Source organism: Chelonoidis abingdonii, chromosome 1, assembly GCF_003597395.2.
Source record: "Chelonoidis abingdonii isolate Lonesome George chromosome 1, CheloAbing_2.0, whole genome shotgun sequence".
NCBI classification, from domain to species: Eukaryota; Metazoa; Chordata; order Testudines; family Testudinidae; genus Chelonoidis; species Chelonoidis abingdonii.
Genome location: NC_133769.1, coordinates 205,868,931 through 205,883,974, shown reverse-complemented (window position 1 = coordinate 205,883,974; position 15,044 = coordinate 205,868,931). Strand labels below are relative to the sequence as shown.

The 15,044-nt window shown below is 40.2% G+C and overlaps 1 long non-coding RNA gene across 1 annotated transcript; it reads left to right on the top strand.

Moving 5' to 3' along the window:
- Window positions 1-13,998: 13,998 nt before the first annotated feature.
- Window positions 13,999-14,717, top strand: LOC142046285 (uncharacterized). The gene is made up of 2 exons (XR_012655150.1): window positions 13,999-14,402; window positions 14,518-14,717. It is a non-coding gene; the product is annotated as an uncharacterized LOC142046285 (long non-coding RNA).
- The last annotated feature ends 327 nt before the right edge of the window (window positions 14,718-15,044 follow it).

The window sequence follows — 15,044 nt, the reverse complement described above, 5'->3', positions numbered from 1 at the left end:
GCTAATCCAGAGCAAGGCACACTTGGTGCCTACACTTTAGCCACCTGCACACTTAGAAGTGTGCAATGGAATGAGAACAGGGATGGGAGTTGTGAGTTCTAATCCTGGTGGTGCCATTCATTCACTGTGTGGCCATGTGCAATTCACTTAATCTCTCAGTTGGTTTCTCCATCTGTAAAACAGGGATAATCAGAGGTTAAATTAGACTGAAATAGGAGCGGGAACCTTCACTGCACCAATCAAAGAGGAAGGGGAGCTGTGAAGGAGCATTTCTTATATAAGGCAGAGAGAGGAAAGGGAGTTACCCATATCTTTTAGCTGAAGAGGCAGAGCTGTGCTTTCCTTCCCTCCCACGCTCCTTTACTTTAACCCTTTGGTGTTAATACATCCATACTCACCTCACTTAGCTGTTGTGAGGATTAATTGGCTGATATTTGTACAGCATTTTGAACTTGTTAAACACCATATAAGTGTTATCATTATATGAAAAGCTTACTGTAGATGTTACCCAGAGCAACAGGATTAGCCAAAAAATTCAAGACGGAATGTGACTCATCTGCCTATAATGATAGCCTTGTAGAGTCTGCTGCTTTCAAATATGAGCATCAGATATCAAATCAAGATTAATCATTGTAGTCTTGTTCTGTGGAAGAAAGATATACTGTCTGACTCATGTATGTACAAACAGAAGGGAATTTATGGTCACCGTTATCATAGACCTCTTAGAAATAATCCAAAATAGTTAAGGCTTTGCCATCTCTTTCCGCCAAGTTTTAACAATACACATAATTGGAACAAACATTCAAGGGCATATTTTTCAATGTAGAGTGCAACAATGGGTTGTTAGTAAACATATCACTCATACAGATCACTGGATGAGAATATACAATATATCCCCTATTTACATATCAGGAGTAGATTTTTGGCTTGATTTTCAAAAGCTCATTGAAGTCAATAAGGGCTGCAGATGTTGAGCACATTTTAGAACAGGTTAATTTGTGCCTTCCAAAAAAAGAAATGAAAGTTGGGCTAACAGGGAGAGCAAGTGGCAGTCAGTAGATGTATGAAGTTAGAAATAAAGATCCCTCTTGTTCCCTGACTTTTGTTCTAATGTCTCATTATATATTTCACTTCCCAAAATATTACATGCATGAATAAATATAATCTACAAGCAGTTGATACCAGAAAGAGAAGAATCTGCTAGTGCCTCCTAGTCACTGCAGGGCAGAGTAGTGCATCTGGCTAACACTTGTCATGGTGCAAAATTGCTCCTCCAGGCATTGGACATCTTTTGCTCATTCTTCTTCATAAGAACTGTAGAGATCAAACATTAAAAAAATGGTTGCTTGCTCTATAGCAGTGGCTCCCAAACTGGAATTTGTGAACCCCTGGGGGCTCATGAAATGTTACAGGGGGTTCTCGGGGGAAAAAATCCCAAATGGTGGACAGAGCTGTCCCTAGGGACCCCAGGCAGCACAGAGCCAGCAGCACAGAGCCCTGGTGACTTCCAAGAGCTAAGCAGATCAAAGCAAGCATATCTATCACACTGAGGAGATTTAAACTTCAAGACTCCTTATAGGAAATGGAAAGGGAGGTGGATTTTTTTTGCTGTTTTTAAAGTTAAATAGGTAGCTAGTATTGTTTTTTAAATTATTATGAAAAACAAGTTTAAGCTTTGTTGTAATGTGTGTTGTTTGCTTGGACTGCTCAAGCCCTGAGTGCTTGCGTAGGAGGAACTCTGAGTTGGCTTCTTAAATACCTTCATGCTGTTTCACATCTGATATTCTGTGATGAAACATAGGAGCCTTGTCTTATAATAACAGGCTTAATTAAAGTGATACAAGCTACAAAAGTGAAATCTTGGAAGTGTTGCCGTTTTCATAATGTAAGAAAATTAATACTGTAATGATAAATAAATAATAAATAGTCTGTAATAAGCATGTCATAAAAATAAATGTAATATTTCCAAGATCACTGCTTTTATAATTTATACTCAGGTAAGGGAGAAAATCCCTGGAAATATTCATTTTTAGGAGGGGGTTTGCGAGACTTGACATTTTAGTGAAAGGCGTTCGCGCGTTGTTAAAGATTGGTAACCACTGCTCTATAGTTATAGAATACAAGGGGAAACATCAGTAGGGCCAGAGAAGCAAAGCAATATATATACTAAAGCTGATCAATCTGCAAAACGTTCCACATACCAATTTCCTTACTTAATATGGGCTAGGGAAGGATCCAGAAGAGAACAAATTCACAGTACTTTATATCAGATACTGATGTATGGGCAGTAAACAGATGACGGGTAGACTACATACACAGATACTTTGCTATACTGCTCTTTACATACTGCTTAAACTTGTTTATCAAGGATCAGCATTGATGATGGCTGAAATATTGAAGATATATTTGAGGTTTGCACCAAGCCTTCTGCCCAACGTTGAGGTACTGTAGATCAAAGTCCCTTTTAAACATAGTTAGATGTAACAGCCCACCAATGCTCCCTACTTTTCTCTCCACAACAACTATGGAAGGAAAAGTCTTCTTTGCTCTTGTCTCCTTCTGTTTCCATGAAGGTGGGAAGTGGTTCTTCTTCATTCTATGACACTGTTGATAAGTGCCGATGGGAAAATACTTGGTCTGAACAGAGCTTGCTGCTTTTTCAGATACAGTAATTTGTTTGGCTATAAAACATCCAAAGCACTTTTATGAACATCAAACAGTCCATTTTTACTTAGTTCTTTGTGTATAGATGAGAAGTACCCAGGGATATCTGGTCAGATTTACTGCCATTAACAAACTTGAGACATACATACATTTATAGCTTCATGACTGGCCTGGATTAAATTTAGGCACTTTTTATTGTCCAGGAATCTAATGATCCACTTCCAAAATCACTGCAATGTGATGTGTGGAATCCTCTGTGAAAAGGGCTTGGATTCTGCTTTAATGACAAACTAGAATACATAACCCTTTAATTACCCAGACAAGTAAATGTCATGATGTTCAGGTAGGACTGGATGGAAGCTAGACCTGTGTTTGGAGTGTGGTGTGTCTGAGAATTCTGAGTAGACCTACCGCTTGGTGAAAGTATCAGCTGAGTCTTTATTTAAATCTAATGTCTATTACTACACCCACAATACACTTAAAGACTATTGATTCCTGGTGAGAAGGTAAAAATGGATGAGATCCTAAAGGATAGTTGCTGGTGTGGGTCCCTGGATAAAGAAAACTAAAGTAATTTTTAGGGCAGGAGTAGGCAACCTATGGCATGTGTGCCAAAGGCGGCATGCGAGCTGATTTTCAGTGGCACTCACACTGCCTGGGATCTGGACACTGGTCCAGGGGGCTCTGCATTTCAATTTTTTAAATGAAGCTTTTTAAACATTTTAAAAACCATATTTACTTTACATACAACAATAGTTTAGTTTACAATATAGACTTATAGAAAGACTTTCTAAAAACGTTAAAATGTATTACTGGCATGCGAAATCTTAAATTAGAGTGAATAAATGAAGACTCGGCACACCACTTCTGAGAGGTTGCCAACCCGTGTTTTAGGGCAACAATAATATCTGTAACATTATTCATTGTCTCGGGAGCAAAATCAGGACCTGTACATGGCCTTCATTGATTTGACAAAGGCCTTCGACTGCATCAATTGTGAAGCCCTGTGGAAGGTGCTGGCCAGATTTGGCTGCACTCCAAAATGTATTAAGGTCCTAAGGCTTCTTGATCAGATGGCTACTACTATTCTCTATAATGGTCTGGAAATGGACCCTTTTGTCATCATAATTGGGGTTAAGCAAGGATGCATTATTGTGCCAACACTGTCATTTTGGTCCGCCACCTCCCCAGTGGAGTTGACATTCAATACAGAATGGATTTGCAGCTTTTCAATCTTTGATGTCTCCGTTCAAAGTCTAAAGTCCTTAGAGCATTCATTACTGATCTTCAGCATGCTGATGACTGGGCCATTCTAACGCAAACTGAGAATGACCTTCAGTCCACACTGGATTTTTTTGCACAAGCTTACCGAAGCCTAGGATTCTCACTCAATATTGAGAAGACTAAAATGTTCCATCAGCCTGCTTTAGGCCTTGCATATGACCAACCACAAATCACCATCGCAGGACAGACTGGAGAAAGTCAAGCACTTCTGCTACCTCAGTAGCCAACTTTCTCAAAATACAAAAATTGACAGAGAGATCCAGCACAGGATCCAGTGCACAAGTGCTTCCTTTGGGAAATTGCTCCGACGCATTTTTCATGGACCGTGACCTATGGCGGGATACCAAGATTCAGGTCTATAAGACAATTATTATTTATACATTCCTTTAAAGATGTGGAACCTGGGTGATCTATTGAAAGCACGTCAAGAGTCTGGAGAGATATCACCAATGATGCCTCCTGAAGATCCTGTGACGGGTCCCACCTCTCTTTAGGGTGCCACCTGGGACTGGGGTACCACTGAGCCCGCCTGACCCACCAGCCAATGCTCCCTTTCACACTGTGCTGCTGTGATAAGTTGCCAAACTCTCCAATCTCTCTCTTTCACCAACATACACATAGATAGAGACATACCCAGCTGCAGCTTCACACACAGATGCTAAGATCAGCTCTGCACAGGGAACTGTACAGCATAAACTCATAAAATTCACCCCCCACACTCAATGTGAAGAGATATATGCCACAACTTTCTGCCCCAAGTTATCATTTCCACACACTGGTTTTAGACAAAACAAAAACAAAATAAGTTTATTAACTACAAAAGATAGATTTTAAGTGATTATAACTGATAGCAAACAGACCAAAGCAGATAACCTTAGTAAATAAACAAAACTGCAAACTGAGCTTAACACATTATACATGTAGGATATGAATTAACAAATTCTCACCCTGAGTCATAAACAAGCTGGCAGATTCTTAAGGCACAATCTACCTTGCCTTTCCCAGGTTTTCATACACAGGCTAAAAATCCCTCTAGCCTGAGACCATCACTTTCCACAGTTCAGTCCTTGCCCCTCAGGTGTTTCCAGGTGTGTTGTTGTACAGAGAGTGAGGTACATGATGTCATTGTCCCTCTTTTATGTCTTCTTCCTACTTGAAGGAAAGCTCTTTTGCTGTGACTGTGTAGTGCTATCTCTGAGACGATTCTATTGTACATAGTTCCTGGGGAAATCCTTGTGCTTGTGTGCATTTCCTCAATAAGCCATTAACATTGTTTGGCCTTTTTACTGTTGTACCTGAAAGGCTGCTTGTGGGTGTTTTCAATTTCACATGTTTCAGTAACACATACATAGCCAAACTGATAACTTCACATACAACGATAGCACATACAATCCAATGAGATATTAATGTCTATCAGATCAAGACTTTTAGAATGATACCTCATAAGGCATACTTAGAAGCAACGATTCTCGTGCACAAACTCCACTGGGCTGGATATTGTGTGTGGGTGCCAGACTCTCACCTCCCAAAACCTGTCCTCTACTCTCAGCCCACCCATGGTCAGAGATCCCATGGTGGTCAAAGGAAACACTACAAAGACACACTGAAAGCATATCTCAAGAAAACTGATGTGGACATCACAAGCTGGGAGGCGTACGTTATTAACCTACCTCAATGGTCCCACATCTTCCATCAGACATTGGCCCACTTTGAAGAGAAGCGCCTTGCCATCAAAGTTGAAAAAAAAGAGAGAGAAGGAAGGAAAAAGAACAAACTTTCTCCCAGCAGCAACTGACCCACCAGGAAATGTCTGTACCTACTGCTGGTGGATCTGAGGTTCCAGGATCAGACTCCTGAGTCATCTCAGGACCATTATGTAAATACATGTTAGAGATCATCTTCGGATCAAGGGATCACTGAAGATGATGATTTCTTTATATTTAGAATTCTGCCATGTGGTAACGGTTGATAAATGCTGACTTTTTAAAATAGAGACACTGTATACACATAATTATATAGACACAACACAAAAATGATCATGTAAGCCCAGTTTTAAACTTGGGCTCCTGAGGTGCTTACCCAAAATACCAGTTTTAGGTATAGGTTTGAGCCCCCAAATACAGGATTTGCTCACACAGCTGAGGGACATACATTTGAATTGTGGTCTCTATGTTCTTTTGTCTTAATCTCTCTTTCTTATCAGTAACACAAGCACTGTGCACAGAGCAATACAGCACTTACAGTTAGACAGGCACTTAAAAGAAATTGGATACTGCAGTCTAACAATAACAAAATCCAGGTCAACGAATCACAATATTACTCTCTGTGAGTCACCAACAGCACATGATTTAATGTTCTGCACATTATTTTGTTTTTACAAGAAGACATATGTCTCCTTTATTGATTCAGTAAATGATATTTTCTTTGCTTTGTTTGTGTAGTATTTGTGTATTGCCTAAATTCGCAGCTCAGACTCTGCTGATTTAGCAAACAGTGTAAGTTAGTCTCCCATTGGCCAGTTCTGAACCCCTGGGCTGTGTCCAACTTGAGTATTTGGGGAAAACAATCATGTATATGTTCACATTAGTTTTCTATTATTTTTCCACTTAATACATAAATCTGAGGATGATCTAACACTAAATGTTTTTTCATTAATGTGTTTGGATTGGCCCTGGACAGAAAGTGATGTATAGTTCAAACTAAGTTTTAAAAAGCCCTTCTCCCGGCCATTACAGAGAGTGGTGGCAGTCATCTGATCAAGAAACCTTAGGACCTTAATAAATTTCGGAGTGCAAAGATTTGACCATCTTTCACTTTGACCATTTTTAAATTTAAATTGGAGGTTAAATGTAAATTTTAAGAGGGAGATTTTCAAAGGCACAGGTAACAGGTGTCCAAATCTCATTGAAAATTCTTGAGAGTTTGGCATCTAACTACTCTTTGTGACTTTGAAAATCTCAGGTAAGCACTCAGTATATCTCTTGATCTCTGAAATTCCCCAGACATCCCAATATTATTGGGACTGTCTCAATATTAGGGGCTTTGTCATATATAGGACCCTATTACCACCCTGCCCCCATCTCGATTTTTCTCACTTGCTATCTGGTCACCCTAACCAGTCCCCTTGCCACAGAGCACATCAGCAACCTGAACGTTGACTCATCACACAAAGATTTCACTTCAGAAATTCGTTTCTAGACTAAATACTGGTGAGATTTTCAGCAATATTGTGATCAACAGGGCTTCTCTGCATTTGAGTTGCTCGGGAGCATCACAGCTTCTTCTGCTATTCTTTATATATACTGTGGTGTGCTGTTCCACATACCTATTTCACCCATTTGAATCAGTTCTTTTCTTTAGTGGTTTACTGCAACAGCCTGGCAGTTTAAGTGGTGGCTTGATTTAACACACCACTGATGTGGCACTTGGTTTCATTAAAGGAGATGGAGGGATAACATTCTCCAGAGGGACCTGATACTTGAAATTTGATTTTTCTCCTTGGGAGTACGCCATTGTTGGACTCAAGAGACAGTAAGGCTGACAGAGTGTTGGAGACCTACCAGGAGATGTTGTGGCTAGAATATCCATTAGAGAAGTGAGAATATCTCATATTTTTGTTGCAAAGTTCCAAAGTGTTTTACAACTGCATGCATGTGGAAGGACTGAAATGCAGCCATTACTGGGATGGAGAGGAACAACAAACTGGTGTGCAGTACATTACATAGCAGTGTGAGGAAGGGGAATCTCAGCTCTTGTTTTGGAATTTAAAATTCATTTATTGACTGCTCCAGGAAGTAGAAGTTTGGGGTCACAGTTCATATTCTTTGCATTTATTTAATCATCTAGCAATGAGTTTGGATCGATAAGTCCCAGCTGATACAGACTAATCTTTTTTTTAATCTATCTTGCATCCCTATTAGAGGTGATTCAGTTGCCATATTTCCCTTATCTCTCTTCCCCAACTCTTTCTGGGAATTCAGCAGGCCCTGTGACGGGAAGGAAATTAACACGTAAAAATTAAGCGTGGAGTTCTGAACCTGCAATAACTTTCCACAAAAGGAGGAGGCAGCTTCATCTGGCTTAAAGTGATTTCCAGCCTAAAGTAGCATGAAAATTCCTCACAGCAAGAAAAATTATCTACCCTGTAATCAAGTGCAGGCAACCCAGCTGTTTGCCACGCAGAGCAGTTCCACCCTGAGAGTTTGTGAAGTTATGAGCAGAATGGTTATGATCAAAAGTTTTTGTGTAAGCTTGACTACACTGAGTGCTAGCATAACGCCTGCTACCAAATATATGCCTGAACTATCCATCAGCTTTACCAAGTAAAGATTTTAGAGCCTTTTGTTTATAGTATGACGTGCTGTATGATACAATACATGGTACTAGAAGATGATGACACAAAGGGGTTGGTTCTTTTAAGCCCCAGTCCAACCACGCACTTAAACATGTGCTTAAGAAGTCAATGGGACTATTCTCTTGCTTACAGTTAAGCATGTGTTTCAGTGCTTGGTTGGATCAGAGCCTTAATTTATTCTATCAGTTCCTGTTAGTGTCAATGGATGGTACAGTGGTAAATCAAGAGAAGAGTATAGCTTTCAAAATGTAGAAGGAATTTCAGTATCCATACTGCAGTAAAGTGTCCTTAGGTTTGCCCAAATGTACTACTGTACTGAGAAATCAGATCAAAAATATGTAGACTATCAATCACGCAAACATGCTTCAAAAGGAAGTAGGTGATGTAAACTAATGAATACGGATCTTAGTTGTCAGGCATCTATGCAATCATGTTACCCATGCAGCTGGTCTTAAACACAAGCAGTGCAAATGATTGCTTGGAGCCACAATTTTTTATAGATATATATTCACTCAACAATTTGAGTGTATACACTGTGACTGGACCAGAGAAGGAAAAAACCCACACTCCTGTAAAATCCCTCCCCACTTTGATAACTGGGACTGGAAAGGGGAGAAATTCACTACTTAAATTCTATCGCTGAAAATGTGAAGGCAACTCGCAGCCAGACTCTCTCTTAAACATCACAAATCATAAGATTAGTCCCAGTTTCATGAGTATTTTTTTAAGTATGCCCAAAATATACACAGATCATTCTAAACTTTTACTTTCATCTCGAGGTTCTAATGACATGCATAACCCTCAATTTTATCAACATGACAAACAACAACAAATATCGATGTATATCCAACAACTGAACACACATTATCTGACACACTGTGTACTAGTGCAATACACAAATGTAAGAAGTACAGTAGAATCTTACTAATTCACAGTAGTAGCTGGCAGATGAATTGTGAATTATCATCATTCGCAAATTAATGAATAAGTGAACAAAGACAAGAAATAAGCAAACAATGCATCACATAATATACTTTGTTCATTTATTTTGACAACAGTCATTTAGTTTGCTTATTTATGTTAATTCAGAAGACTATACTGGTAAATTTAGTGTAATAAATGTTGTAAAAATCACAAATCTTAATAGTAAGACCACACAACAACATCTTGCCATTACATTTTTTGCTGAGAAATAGGCAAAGACTGCACGTTTATGGGGGTGCAGCATAACATGCAGATTAGCAAGATTCTACTCCATTTACATTTTTAATTCATTGTCTTTTTTCTGTACAAGTTAAATGAAAGCCCTTTGTCCAGAATCCTCTTCTGAATAGGACTTTTCTCTGAAGCCTGACTGGATGAACCCTCCTGGCAAACCTGGCAAAAATATACCCTTTAAAAGCATGTCAAAAACAAACTCCAGCTTTAGACCCTAAAAGATCAACCAGCTTATGTTAGATGTTGACAAGTATTTATCATGGTGTGTTTTGAAAATAAAGTACAGTATGTCTCTTTTTAAGATCCTGAAATTTCTTTCAATAATATGCTAAAGTGTCATTTGGATTCATCTGATGTTTTCACATTGTCAAACTGCTTCAAATTAGTGGTCTCTCTCTGCTGACTTTCTTAAATATCCAGTTTTAATCTTCCCAAATATTATTTCATAAATAGCTGTGCTCTGCCTCTCGCCAGCCAGGCCTGCTCTTCAGCATTATTAAAAATACCAGCGATTTTAATTGAATTCTTGGAAGATACTGGGTTTTGAGCTCACATTCATAAAATGGGTCTTCTACCTTTGACCAAAATACTCAGGCTTTGCAATCTCATAATTAAAGCAAAGCCCAGTCATGGTTTGATATATTCAGCAGTTATACAGTGTTGTAAATGCCTGTGTTTAGACAGCCTGTTAAGGAACATAATTAGTTGGAGTACACTAATATGTCACAACCAAGCACATCCTACAGTTGATAAAAAACTAAATGAAAAATGCTATTAAGGGGACATGTTATCCCTATTAAAGTTATATTTGATTAAAAGAGTTTTTCTCTCTTGTATTTCATTAGGACAGAGCTTCAGCCCAATGAATTTTTTAGGCTGTTTAACCTGTACTGTTTTTTATTATTAAATTTCTCTTATTCAATATTTATTACACAAAGACACCAGGAATTACAACAGAGATTATTCTTTTCCGGTCCTCTTTCCCCTTCCATTGACATCTCTAAAAGACAGGGGACGCTGATAATAGGAGCCCCCTTCTAAGAAAGCAGATAGGTTTTACTAACCAGCCCATCATTTTAACATTCCTCTTGCCCCTTATAGTACCTGCTTCCTTTCCCTGCACACTTTTATAGGAATTGCAAAGTCATTCCTGAACTCTGCTCCCAAAGGAGAAATCAAATGAAAAGTCCAAGGTCCAGGGTCCCCACTGCTATGCAGAAGATTTCATTTAGGCATTTGCTGTCCATACAGTTTTCTAGAGCATGCCATCCTCTGGGAAATCTGATGTAGTTGGGACATTCTGAGCATGAACCTTCCCTTGCTGCCTCTATTGCACCAGTTCTACCTGTACCCAGATCCAAGGTGGGGCACTCTAACTGTGTAGGGATGAGCACATAGGGAGAGGGAGAATTGGGGTAGGTAGGAAGGGGAGGGCAAGGGTGTACTATGTGCACCTTTCTCCTTGATAGCTAGAAGGGGGCAGTATAGTGCCTTTCTGAGCTCTTGAAGCATGTACACATTGACTGTGGGGCCAGGAGGTTCAGAGTGGCCTCTAGTGGCCCCTGGTCTCTAGCATATCACATGGGATCCATGGTTTATGGAGGCCAGACCAAGGAGAGGTGGAGGCAAACCCCATTCCTCAACAGAACAATCTGGGGGTGTGGGAGATGACTCCCCTTAGCCTCCTCCAAGCAGAACATTGGTGTGGGTATCTGCTCCCACGTAATTAGTGGCTCAAGGATTAAAACTACTCTCTCTCTACCTATAGGTCAACTAATGATAGCCCCATGCTCTGAAAGAAACAAGTTCAGTTTGAACTGTGCAGTGCTTCTGTAACCACCATTAAAAACTGTACAGTACAGGCACAAATGTATTATTTACAGCAGCTACTGTTTAAAACATTCTTTGAACCAGCTCTCCACAGTTGCAAGGTGAAAAAACTGGTGCTATCCACAGTGAATGTTAAACAGATACTGTATTAGTGTTTGCGACACTCATTTATTTAATCCCCTTCATTCATTCACCAGTTTTCTCTTTGCCTTCTCAATGTTTCAATTGATACAAATTGCTGTGATGTATTGTACTTCCCATTGAGTGAACAGTACAGTAGTTCTCAAGACTTTATTATCAGTGTTCCCTCTTCCTGAGACTACCTGTTTAATGTCTTCACTAGGGCAGTAAAGGTGGTAAATGATAATTAAGGTCACCTAAATTACCAATTTGTAATAAGCACTTATGGACTGTAGTGAACAGCAGGTGATTCAAAGAAAGAGAAAGCTGAGATTTAAAAAAAAATAAAATTTAAGATATAAAATCTTCAAGGAGAAATTATGAGATTGAGAAAATGATTATCATTCATAATTCCTAGGGCCACATTTCTTAGAAAATGTTATAGAGAAATCACTTTTATCCCCATGGTTTACTCAGCACCATAGAATTGAAGCACATATGGTCCTCACCTGCAGCTCTGAGACTGCATATCTTCTCTGTGTGCACCCCTTCTCAGACTCTTCCACGCCTCCCAAGCTTCTGTTTTAAGCTCTTTTCCCTTTTTCTCTGCAACCAGATCCCACTGTTGCTGCCAACATTCTGACTGTGCTTCCAGGGCTTGCTCTCTTTTCTTTCACTCACTTCTGTCAAATTTCAATCTTTTTGTGAAAGCTACTGTTGGCCCCCCTTAATAGCTTACAAGCGGCTGCCCCCCGTTAATAGTTTACAAGCGGCCAGTAGGGGGAGGCAGAAGCCTCGCGGACACAGTAGCCTGAACTTTTGAACTGTCTTTTTCTTTCTGCCTCAAAGCAGGGAAATCTTGCTCCAAACCAGTCAGTACTAACCAGGTAACAGAGGCACGGGGTTTGACACCTACCAATCAAGTGTTAACATGCAAGGGTCTTTGTCTGAATGTGTATAAAAGGTTTGTTAAATTTACGTAAGGCAGGGTCTTTGTACCAAAGTACAAGACTCTCCTTTCTTCTGCAGAATAAAGTATCTTTTCCTTATCCCTGTCAGGCTGTTATTGGATCTCTGCTAGGTAGACCCGATATTTCGGTAACAGTTTCTGGAGACCCAGATGATACTCTCCTAGCTCGGACATTGGACTCCGGATGGCTGCAGCGAACTTGGAGCAGCGCCACCGGGGTGTTTAGCCCCTCTTCCTCGCTTCACCGCGGCCCCTGGGGTTCATGCTCCGATAAGGTGAGCCCTAATAGGATAAGGAAATGCTATCTGGTTCTGGATCGCTATCTGATTCTGGTTCTGTTCTGTTTAACGGGTTACTGTTGTTTTTCTGCTCTGTATACATTTGGGTGTTAGGTGTGTGGGCAGAACTGAACCTCTCATTTGTAAATCCTCAGGGTGGAAGCCATTGCGTGCGATGAAGCTCTGAGGTCGAAGTGAGATCCTTCTGTCCCCTGTAGCGGTCAGTGTAATAGAAGTGGAAAATCCTGGTTTAGACCATAATTCCCTCTGCTCTCTGTGTAGTTCTCTGTTTGAGTGTCAGAAGACAGATGGGTGGGTCTCTGGGTATACCCTCTAAAGATAGCCCTTTGGATTATATGTTAAGTAAATGGCCTTTACCTGGTGTTCAGAAAGGAATGTCAAAGAGGAACTGTTTATTCTTGTCTTCTGGATTCTGGAGCTGCCCTCTCCACTGTTACTGTCAAGCCGAAGAAGGGAAGACCTCTGTTTTTTGTCTTTCAGATAATCAGAGAAAACTGATGCCAGCTGAACAGCATTCAACGTACCATGCATTTACTGGCACAATAGGAATTATGTTTTGTGTTCTATGTTCTGTCTTGTTGTTTGTCTTGTGGCAAAATTGTTGTGTTTAATATTTTCATAAGATAGTCTATTTAAAATCAAACAAGAAGGGTTTCATTAAAATGCAGGTACTTTGTTTTATTCAACTTGAATACAAAGTGTTTGGATAAATCAGGACAATGTGATATACTAAAGTCTAACACATTTGCTTAAGTAAGAAAAAAAAATTCATGGCCAGATTGTTAATTAAAAAAATGTTATTAAAACTTGCATACCAACAGACTTTGGAAGCAAGGACATGAAACGCTTAACCCACTCCCCATATTGTACATGGGATCCTTCTGGCTATCTCAGATTTCTAGCCAGAGAGCTGGGGATGGTGGGAAGCTATTGGACTAGAGGTTGTATTGAGTGAACTCCTCAAAGTGGGTGTGCTTGTCCTGACCTGTTGCTCCAAAGTTCTGTAATAAATTTATTCTAGTGGAAGGATATATGTGGCATACACTAAATAATAAGACTAATGTACAGTATAATGGCAATGTTTATGTGTTCATTGTTGGTAAAAGGTGTATGAGTGAAGATTCCTTGTAGGTTAAAAGAAGCCAAGAAGGGAAGAGAAAAAGAACACAATGAATTAACTGGGAAAAAAATAGCTAGCAAGCTCAGGCTAAAGATAAGACACTAGCCTCATTCAAGGGCACACTGCTCACAGCTAAGACTTGGCTGACAACCAAGAAAAGGGGCGGGGCTTGAATGTGCCCAAGCAGCTATGAGATCTGCAAAACACTGCCAGGCACTAATGAAATGTGTTAGGTTTCTTTTCTCACACGTAAGGAAGTTCTACCCAAAGACCCTAGCAGCCCTGCCACTCCTTGGAACCAGGAGACTGGACCTATCTAAAGGTCCACCAACAAAAGACTGCTTTGGCTCCATGCTGAAAAGACCCTTATTAAGTCCTGCTGACTATCAACACCACTGTGAAGTGCCAAAGACTGACTGCTTGGACCCATGATTCTCACTGCAAAAAGACTCCTCCACCTCGGGAGAATTCTCCTACTGATGGTTAGCCTATTTCCCCTTCCAGCTCCACTGTGCCTTCTGGACAGCAGGGAAAAAGGACAAGGTGAAGTCGCTAGTAACCTCTCCTTGTGTCACTGACAGATCTACTGTGCTTTTAAATTTTTCTAGAAGAGGCAAAACCATTACAGGGTGATGTGCTGGTAACCTCTCCCCTGTAGGATGCTGAACCACGACTGTTTCGGGGAAGAAGAAGGAACACTCACTCCACTGACATTGCCAAAGTCCAGGAATTCCTGACTAGAAAGGACATTAAGAACTGATCCTGGTGAAGAAACAAAGAATTATACACTGGCAGGAAGAAATTTGTGGGACCCATGCTTGGGAATGTGGTATTGATTGGATTTTGGGGTTTATGCTACAGGCTGCGCCTGTGTTCTGGATAAATCCTTCAGCATGTATAGCCCTCCCTAATTGGATTTTAAATGAACAAATACCAAAGGCACCTTGTTGCCTCTGTCCCTGCCATCTCCTTCATTACACTATTACCCCTGTAATACACCCCCTCCTATGCTGTTAATGTTAATGCCTTTTGAAAAGTACCTGAGAAAAATAGTTAAATAACAGATGTGATATAGTGCTACACCAGGGAGAGATGGTATTGAATATCACTGAGGCTGGGAAGGCCTTGCAGTGGGATCTAGTATGTTTAGAAATTCAGGATTTCCTGAATGACCAGCTGATGGCC